Here is a 9,195-nt window from a genome sequence, read left to right on the forward strand (position 1 = left end):
GGGGCCAGCCCCTGGCTAATTAAGTTTTAGTTAATAAAAATAATTAGTTAATTTAAACCCTAACCAGTCACTAACATGTGGGCCAGTCTCTGTTAATTAACTATTTAACTTAAAGTTTAATCTAAATCTAACCAGAGTCACTGACTAGTGGGTCCAACTGGTGAGGTTTGAGTTTCAACGGCGAGACTGACCTGTTGATGTCATGCTGATGCAATAATATTATTTCTGTAATTTAAATAATTTAGAATAATTGCAAAACTTTGGAAATTCATAGAAAATTAAATATAACTCCAAATTTGACAAATAATATATGCAAATTGATCAGAAAAATTCAATGAACACAATGGTGCTATTTTCATGCATGACAAATAAAGTTATGAAACAGCATCAGGTCAAATCAATTAAAGGAATTTAATAAATGTCCCATTTCAAATAGTATTTGAATTTGAATTCAAATCAGATTCATACTAAGGTTTGATAGCCACTTTAACTCATGCTACATTTCATTTCATGCCATGATCATGCATCATATTGTTGCATATGAATGTTATTGATTGTCGTTATTATTTCGGTAGGCTCTGCCCTTCTGGATACGTCCTAATACCCGACTAATGGATTTAATCCTTCTGCTGAGCAACAAGGCAAGCACCCTTTTGATCATCCCGATACAATCCCATGTTCTTGCTCCTTCTCCCACTTATTGCATTAGGACAAAATATTTCAAATGCTTTACTTCGGTAGCTGAACCTATTCCTTTGCATGACCTGTCATTGTCATAGTAAATAGCCAAACCTTGCAACCTAGCATATCTGGTAGTTGCTTGAGCCATGATGTGCCTTTTCCTGCTATGCTTGCTATGCCTAGATTTGTGTTAGGTCTGTTTCATCTGGGTGATGAACAGGAATGGATGAATGTGTTCTAGTGACTAAGTATAAGCGTGGAACCTGATTTGGTAAAGGTGCCGATGAAAGTCTATGTAGGAGTACATGGCGGGTTGTTTCATTGGAACCATCCTTAGGAACTAAGTTCCGTGTATGTAATCCAAGACTAGTTACTACCATATGCTGGGCCCTGAAATATGACCCCGCTCAACTTATTAATTGCCTAGTACTCGGTCCAAGAGTTGCAAGTAGTTTCTGGTGTTTATAGTCATGCTGGAGGCCGTGCATAGTGTTGACCTTAGAGGTGAGCTATGATGCGGTAGGCAATGGCACGGTGTACCAAGTGGCACCCGGATGGTGGGCTTGGGAACCCTGCACACATCGTTTGGGGCCGTGGCGGAAACCTCGGCCGGACTTCCATGCGGGTTACTCTCAAATAGGCGATAAACCTAGACTAGGTATTACCGTGGTTAACGGTCGTGGCCGACTCCCTCGCCGGGCTTCCGCTTGAAGGTTGCCGAGGTGCATGACGTGCACATGGCCATAAGTGGCGAGAGCATGTGCGCAGAAGTAAACCCCTGGAGGGTTATGATCTATTCGAATAGCCGCGTCTGCGGATATGGACTACTTGGAGACATATATTGTTCATAGATAACTTTAATGGCTACTCATAAAAGTATCAAGATAAGCGTGAGTATCATGTATGGCATTTCCGTAGGGAGACGGAATGGAATCCATGATAGTGTATTGTTGTGGTGGTAGTGGACTCGTGTACGACTTATCAAAGTTGTTTAAAATCATTTAAAATTGTAGTTTAGTCTAGCCAAGAGTCAAAGGTGGCTTCCTGCATGTAACCCCACAACCCCCTTTTTATTGATACATGTGCATGAGTAGATAGATCTGTTCTAAAGTCTTGCTGAGAACTTTTCTACTAATGTTTGCTTAATAATTGTTGCAGAGGATACCCACGAGCCAACAGGTGGGTTCTATCTAGACATCGATGATGACGAGTAGCTGGTGTCCTAGCTATGACCTGACCCTTTTCAGAAGGGATCTGTAGATAGTTAGGCTTTATGCATTTTCCTTTCAACTATGTGTACTCACACATCTCTAGTGCTTCCGCTTGGTTTGTATGACTCTGCTTGTATGACTTGAGTGTCGGGTCGTGTGACCCCTACCTGTATGAACATATTATGTAAGACTCTTTCAAGTCTTCTAAATAAATGTTCTGATGTTGTATGGTTATGTTATGATGCCATTGTTGTATCTATGCATATCAACTATGTCATGCGTACGTGTGATGCACTGTGATATGTATGGGATTCGACACCTAGTCGTATGCCCTTAGTAGCTCTCTATACAGAGAAATGCCCCTTTGTGATTCCAATGAGACTTGGTAGTTCGCTACAGCTCCGGACACATTGGTTGACCGGCATGTATCCTTCTTAGTTGTTGTGTCTGTCCCTACGGGGAAATGTCACGCGGTGTAATGGAGTCCTTCTAGCTTGCTACGACTCGTCCACACTGGCTGATGACCGACACTTGCTTTGCTGAGTTATGTATGCATGTCTCTGTACACTTGAGCCACTTGAGTTTATGACTAGTTATGTCGACCCGGGTTCTTTGACATTGGAATGCTAGCGACACAAATGCATACGTGAGTCAAAAGGCGCAAACGGTCCCGGCTAAGGTAAGGTGGCAGCTGTGGGGTTAACCGTGTGTGAGACCGCAAAGAGATGTGATGTGTTACAGGCTGGATTCTTATGGCTTAGGATCGGGGTCCCTACATCGGGCGGAGCCCTGCAGGAGTAGATCATCACCACCACCGGAGTGCCGTCACGCTGCCGGAGAACTCATCTACTTCTCCGTCTTGCTTACTGGATCAAGAAGGCCGAGATCATCATCGAGTTGTACGTGTGCTGAATGCGGAGGTGCCGTCCGTTCAGCACTAGATCGGAACGGATCATGGGACGGTTCGCGGGACGGTTCATGGGACGGTTCGAGGGACGTGAAGACGTTCCACTACATCAACCGCGTTTCGTAACGCTTCATGCTGTGCGATCTACCAGGGTACGTAGATCCAATCTCCACTCGTAGATGGACATCACCATGATATGTTTTTGTGTGTGTAGGAATTTTTTTGTTTCCCATGCAACGTTCCCCAATAGTGGCATCATGAGCTAGGTTCATGCGTAGATGTTATCTCGAGAAGAACACAAAAGGTTTTGTGGATGGTGATGTTCGATTTGCTGCCCTCCTTAAGTCTTTTCTCGATTCGGCGATATTGTTGGATTGAAGCGGCCCGGACCGACATAACTCGTACGCTTACGAGAGACTGGTTTCATCGATTGACATGCAACCTCGTGGCATAAAGATGACTAGCGGGTGTTGGTTTCTTCAACTTTAGTTGAATTGGTTTTGACCGAGGCGGTCCTTGGAGAGGTTAAATAGCAATTTGCACATCTCCATTGTGGTTTTTGCGTAAGTAAGATGCAATCATACTTGATACCCATAGCAGCCACGTAAAACATGCAACAACAAATTAGAGGATATCTAACTTGTTTTTGCAGGGTATGCTTGTGATATGGTATGACCAATGACGTGATGTGATATATTGGATGTATGAGATGATCATGTTGAAATAGTTAATATCGACTTGCACGTCGATGCTACGGCAACCGGCAGGAGCCATAGGGTTGTCTTTAAACTAACGTTTGTGTTTGCAGATGCGTTTACTATATTGCTAGGTTGTAGCTTTACTAGTAATAGCATAGATAGCACGACAGCCTCGATGGCGACACGTTGATGGAGATCATGATGAAGGAGATCACGGTGTGGTGCCGGTGACAAGAAGATCATGCCGGTGCTTAAGTGATGGAGATCAGGAAGCACAAGATGATGGCCATATCATGTCACTTATGAATTGCATGTGATGTTAATCCTTTTATGCACCTTATTTTGCTTAGAACGACGGTAGCATTATAAGGTGATCTCTCACTGAAATTTCAAGATGAAATTGTGTTCTCCCCGACGGTGCACCGTTGCGACAGTTCATCGTTTCGAGACACCACGTGATGATCGGGTGTGATTGACTCAACGTTCACAGACAACGGGTGCAAAACAGTTGCACACGTGGAACACTCGGGTTAAACTTCACGAGCCTAGCATGTGCAGACATGGCCTCGGAACACATGAGACCGAAAGGTCAAACATGAATCGTATAGTTGATATGATTAGCATAGAGATGCTTACCACTGAAAGTATTCTCAACTCACGTGATGATTGGACTTATGTTAGTGAATTTGGAACATGTACCACTCAAATGACTAGAGAGATGTATTTTTTGAGTGGGAGTTCTTAAGTAATATGAATAATTGAACTAATTACCATGAACATAGTCAAAATGTCTTTGCGAATTATGGTGTAGCTTGCGCTATAGCTCTACTTTTTTTATATGTGTTCCTAGAGAAAATTTAGTTAAAAGATGATAGTAGCAACTTTGCGGACTCACTCCGTAAAACTGAGGATTGTCCTCATTGCTGCACGGAAGGCTTATGTCCTTAATGCACCACTCGGTGTGCTGCACCTCGAGTGTCGTCTGTGGATGTTGCAAACATCTGTCATACACGTTTTTGATGACTACGTGATAGTTGAGTGCATAATACTTAAATGGCTTAGAAGCAAGGCGCCGAAAACGTTTTGAAACGTCACGGAACATAAGAGATGTTCTAAGAGATGAAATTGAGATTTCATGCTCGTGCCCTTGTTGAGAGGTATGAGACCTCCGACAAGATTCTTTTTCTACAAAGTAAAAGAGAAAAGCTCAATCGTTAAGCTTGTCCTCAGATTGTCTGAGTACAACAATCACTTGAATCAAGTGGGAGTTGATCTTCCAGATGAGATAGTGATGGTTCTCCAAAGTCACTGCCACTAAGCTGCTAGAGCTTCGTGATGAACTATAACATATCAAGGATAGATATGACGATCCTTGAGCGATTCGCAATGTTTGACACTGCGAAAGCAGAAATCAAGAAGGAGCATCAATTGTTGATGGTTAGTAAAACCACTAGTTTCAAGAAGGACAAGGGCTAGAAGGGATACTTCATGAAACAACAAACCAGTTGCTGCTCTAATGAAGAAACCCAAGATTGAATGCAAACCCGAGACTAAGTTCTTCTGTTATGAGGGGAATGGTCACTGAGGCGGAGCTACCCTAGATGCTTGGTAGATAAGAAGGTTGGCAAAGTCGACAGAAGTATATTTGTTATACATGATATTGATGTGTACTTTACTAGTACTCCTAATAGCACGAGGGTATTGGATACCGGTTCGGTTGCTAAGTGATTAGTAACTCGAAATGAAAGCTACGGAATAAACGGAGACTAGCTAAAGGCGAGGTAACGATAAGTGTTGGAAGTGTTTCCAAGGTTGGTGTGATCAAAACATCGCACGCTCCCTCTACCATCGGGATTGGTGTTAAACCTAAAAAATTGTTATTTGGTGTTTGCGTTGAGCATGAACATGATTGGATCGTGTTTATTGCAATACGATTATTCATTTAAAAGGAATAATAGTTAGTCTATTTGCTTGAATAATTACCCTCAATGGTCTATTGAATCTCGATCGTAGTGTTACACATGTTCATAATATTGGTGCCAAAAGATACAAAGTAGTAATGATAGTACCACTTACTTGTGGCACTGTCGCTTGAGTCATGTCGGTATAAAGTGCATGCAGAAGCTTCATAGTGATGGATCTTTGTACTCACTCATCTTTGAAACGTTTGAGACATGCAAATCATACTTATTGGTATAAACGCATGAAGAAACTCCAAGCAGATGGATCGTTTGGACTCACTTGATTTTGAATCACTTGAGACATGCAAATCATACCACATGAAACAAGAAAGTAACTTATTGGAAGTAATACATTTTTATGTGTGCAGTCCAATGAGTGTTGAGGCACGCATTGGATATCGTTATGTTCTTACTTCACTAACGATTTAAGTAGATACGGGAGTATTTACTTGATGAATCACAAGTCTGAAATGTTTTAAAGTTCAAAGCTATTTCAGAGTGAAGATAGTCGTGACAAGAGGATAAACTGTCTACGATATGATCATAGAGATGAATATCTGAGTTGCGAGTTTTTGGTACACAGTTAAGACAATGTGGAAATTATTTCACAATTTATGCCACCTAGAACACCATAGTGTGATGGTGTGTCTAATCGTCATAGCCACGCCCTATTTGATATGGTGCATGCTATGATGTCTCTTATCAAATTGCCACTATCGTTTATGGGTTATGCATTAGAGACAACCGCATTCACATTAAATAGGGCACCGCGTATTTTCGTTGAGATGACACAGTATAGACTATGGTTTGGCGAAACCTAAGCTGTCGTTTCTTGAAAGTTTGGGGCTGCGACGCTTATGTGAAAAAGTTTCAGTCTGATAAGCTCGAACCCAAAGCGGATAAATGCATCTTCATAGGATATCCAAAACGGGTCCTATCTCCTATCTCAGATGTGAAAAAGTTTCAGTTGGATACATCTCCTATCTCAGATCCGGAAGCAAAGTGTTTGTTTCTAGAAACGGGTCCTTTCTCAAGGAAAGGTTTCTCTCGAAAGAATTGAGTGGGAGGGTGGTGGAACTTGATGAGGTTAGTGAACCGTCACTTCAACCAGTGTGTAGCAGGGCGCATGAAGATGTTCCTGTGGCGCCTACACCAATTGAAGTGGAAACTTATGATGGTGATCATTGAGCGCCGGATCAAGTTACTACAAACCTCGTAGGTCGACAAGGTCGCGTACTACTACAGAGTGGTACGGTAACCCTGTCTTGGAGGTCATGTTGTTGAATAACAATGAACCTACAAGATATGGAGAAGCGATGGCGGGCCTGGATTCTGGCAAATGGCTGGAGGCCATGAAATCCGAGAGAGGATCCATGTGTAAAACAAAGTGTAGACTTTGGAAGAACTACTTGATGGTCGTAAGACTATTAAGTAAAGATGGATCTTTAAAATAAAGAGAGACGATAATGGTGAAAAGTCACCATTAAGAAAAGCTCGTCCTATCGCGAAGATGTTTCCGACAAGTTCAAAGAGTTGACTATGATGAGACTTTCTCAGTCGTAGCGATGCTAAAAGTCTGTTGGAATCAGGATAGTAGTTGCTGCATTATTTATGAAATATTGCACATAGGATGTCAAAACATTGTTTCCTCAACGGTTTCCTTGAGGAAAGGTTGTATGTGATACAACCAGAAGATTTTATCGATCCTAAGGATACTAACAAGTATGCAAGCTCCAGCGATCCTTCTATGGACTGGTGCAAGCATCTCGGAGTTGGAATATACGCTTTGATAAGATGATCAAAGCTTTTGGGTTATACAAGGTTTATGAGAAACTTGTATTTCCAAAGAAGTGAGTGGGAGCACTATAGAATTTCTGATAAGTGTATGTAGTTGACACATTATTGATCAGAAGTAATGTAGAATTTCTGTAAAGCATAAAAGGTTGTTTGAAAGGAGTTTTTCAAAGGAAGACCTAGATAGAGCTACTTGAACATTGAGCATCAAGATCTATAGAGATAGATCAAAACGCTAAATAGAACTTTCAATGAAATGCATGCCTTGACAGGTTTTTGAAGGAGTTCAAAATAGATCAGCAAAGAAGGAGTTCTTGGCTCTGTTGTAAGGTGTTGATTTGAGTAAGACTCAAAACCCGACCACGACAGAAGAAAGAGAAAGGACGAAGGTCGTTCCCTATGCCTTAGCCATAGACTCTAAAGTATGTCATGCTGTGTACCACACCTGATGTGTGCCTTGCCAAAAGTATGTTAAGAGGTACAGAGAGTGATCCAGGATTGAATCACTAAACAGCGGTCAAAGTTATCCTTAGTGACTGATGGACTAAGGATTTTTCCTCGATTATGGAGGTGTTAAAAGAGTTCATTGTAAAGGGTTACGTCGATGCAAGCTTTGACACTAATCCGAATAACTCTGAGTAGTAAAACGGATTCATATAATAGAGTGGATATATGGAATATTTCCGAAAAGCACGTCGTAGCAGCATCTATAAGTTGACATAAAGATTTGTAAAGCTCACACAGATCTGAAAGGTTCAGAACCGTTGACTAAAACCTCTCTCACAAGCAAGACGTGATCAAACCCCAGAACCATATGGGTGTTGGATTCGTTAAAATCACATAGTGATGTGAACTAGATTATTGACTCTAGTGCAAGTGGGAGACTGTTGGAAATATGCCCTAAAGGCAATAATAAATTAGTTATTATTGTATTTATTTGTTTGTTATAATCGTTTATTATCCATGGTATAATTGTATTGATTGGAAACTCAAATACATGTGTGGATGCATAGACAAAACACTATCCCTAGTAAGCCTCTAGTTGACTAGCTTGTTGATCAAAGATGGTCAAGGTTTCCTAACCATATGTAAGTGTTGTCACTTGATAATGGGATCACATAATTAGGAGAGTCATGTGATGGACTAGACCCAAACTATGAACGTAGCATATTGATCGTGTCATTTTGTTGCTATTGTTTTCTGCGTGTCAAGTGTTTATTCCTATGACCATGAGATCAGATAACTCACTGGCACCGGAGGAATACCTTGTGTGTATAGAACGTCGCAACATAACTAGGTGACTATAAAGGTGCTCTACAGGTATCTCCGTAGGTGTCCGTTGAGTTAGTATGGATCAAGACTGGAATTTGTCACTCCGTATGACGGAGAGGTATCTCGGGGCCCACTGGGTAATACAAACATCACACACAAGCCTTGCAAGCAATGTGACTAAGTGTAAGTCACGGGATCTTGTATTACGGAACTAGTAAAGAGACTGGCCGGTAACGAGATATAAATAGGTATGCGGATACCGACGATCAAATCTCGGGCAAGTAACATACCGAATGACAAAGGGAATGACATACGGGATTATATGAATCCTTGACACTGAGGTTCAACCGATAAGATCTTCGGAGAATATGTAGGATCCAATATGGGCATCCAGGTCCCGCTATTGGATATTGACCGAGGAGTGCCTCGGGGCATGTCTACATAGTTCTCGAACCCGCAGGGTCTGCACACTTAAGATTCGATGATGTTTTAGTATAATTGAGTTATATGTGTGGTTACCGAATGTTGTTTGGAGTCCCGGATGGGATCACAAACGTCATGAGGGTTTCCAGAATGGTCCAGAAATGAAGATTGATATATAGGATGGTTTCATTTGGTCACCGGAAAGTTTCGGGCAATTCCAGTAGTGTACCGGGAGTGACGAATGGGTT

The sequence above is a fragment of the Hordeum vulgare genome, chromosome 3H, assembly GCF_904849725.1.
Source record: "Hordeum vulgare subsp. vulgare chromosome 3H, MorexV3_pseudomolecules_assembly, whole genome shotgun sequence".
Taxonomy (NCBI): domain Eukaryota; kingdom Viridiplantae; phylum Streptophyta; class Magnoliopsida; order Poales; family Poaceae; genus Hordeum; species Hordeum vulgare.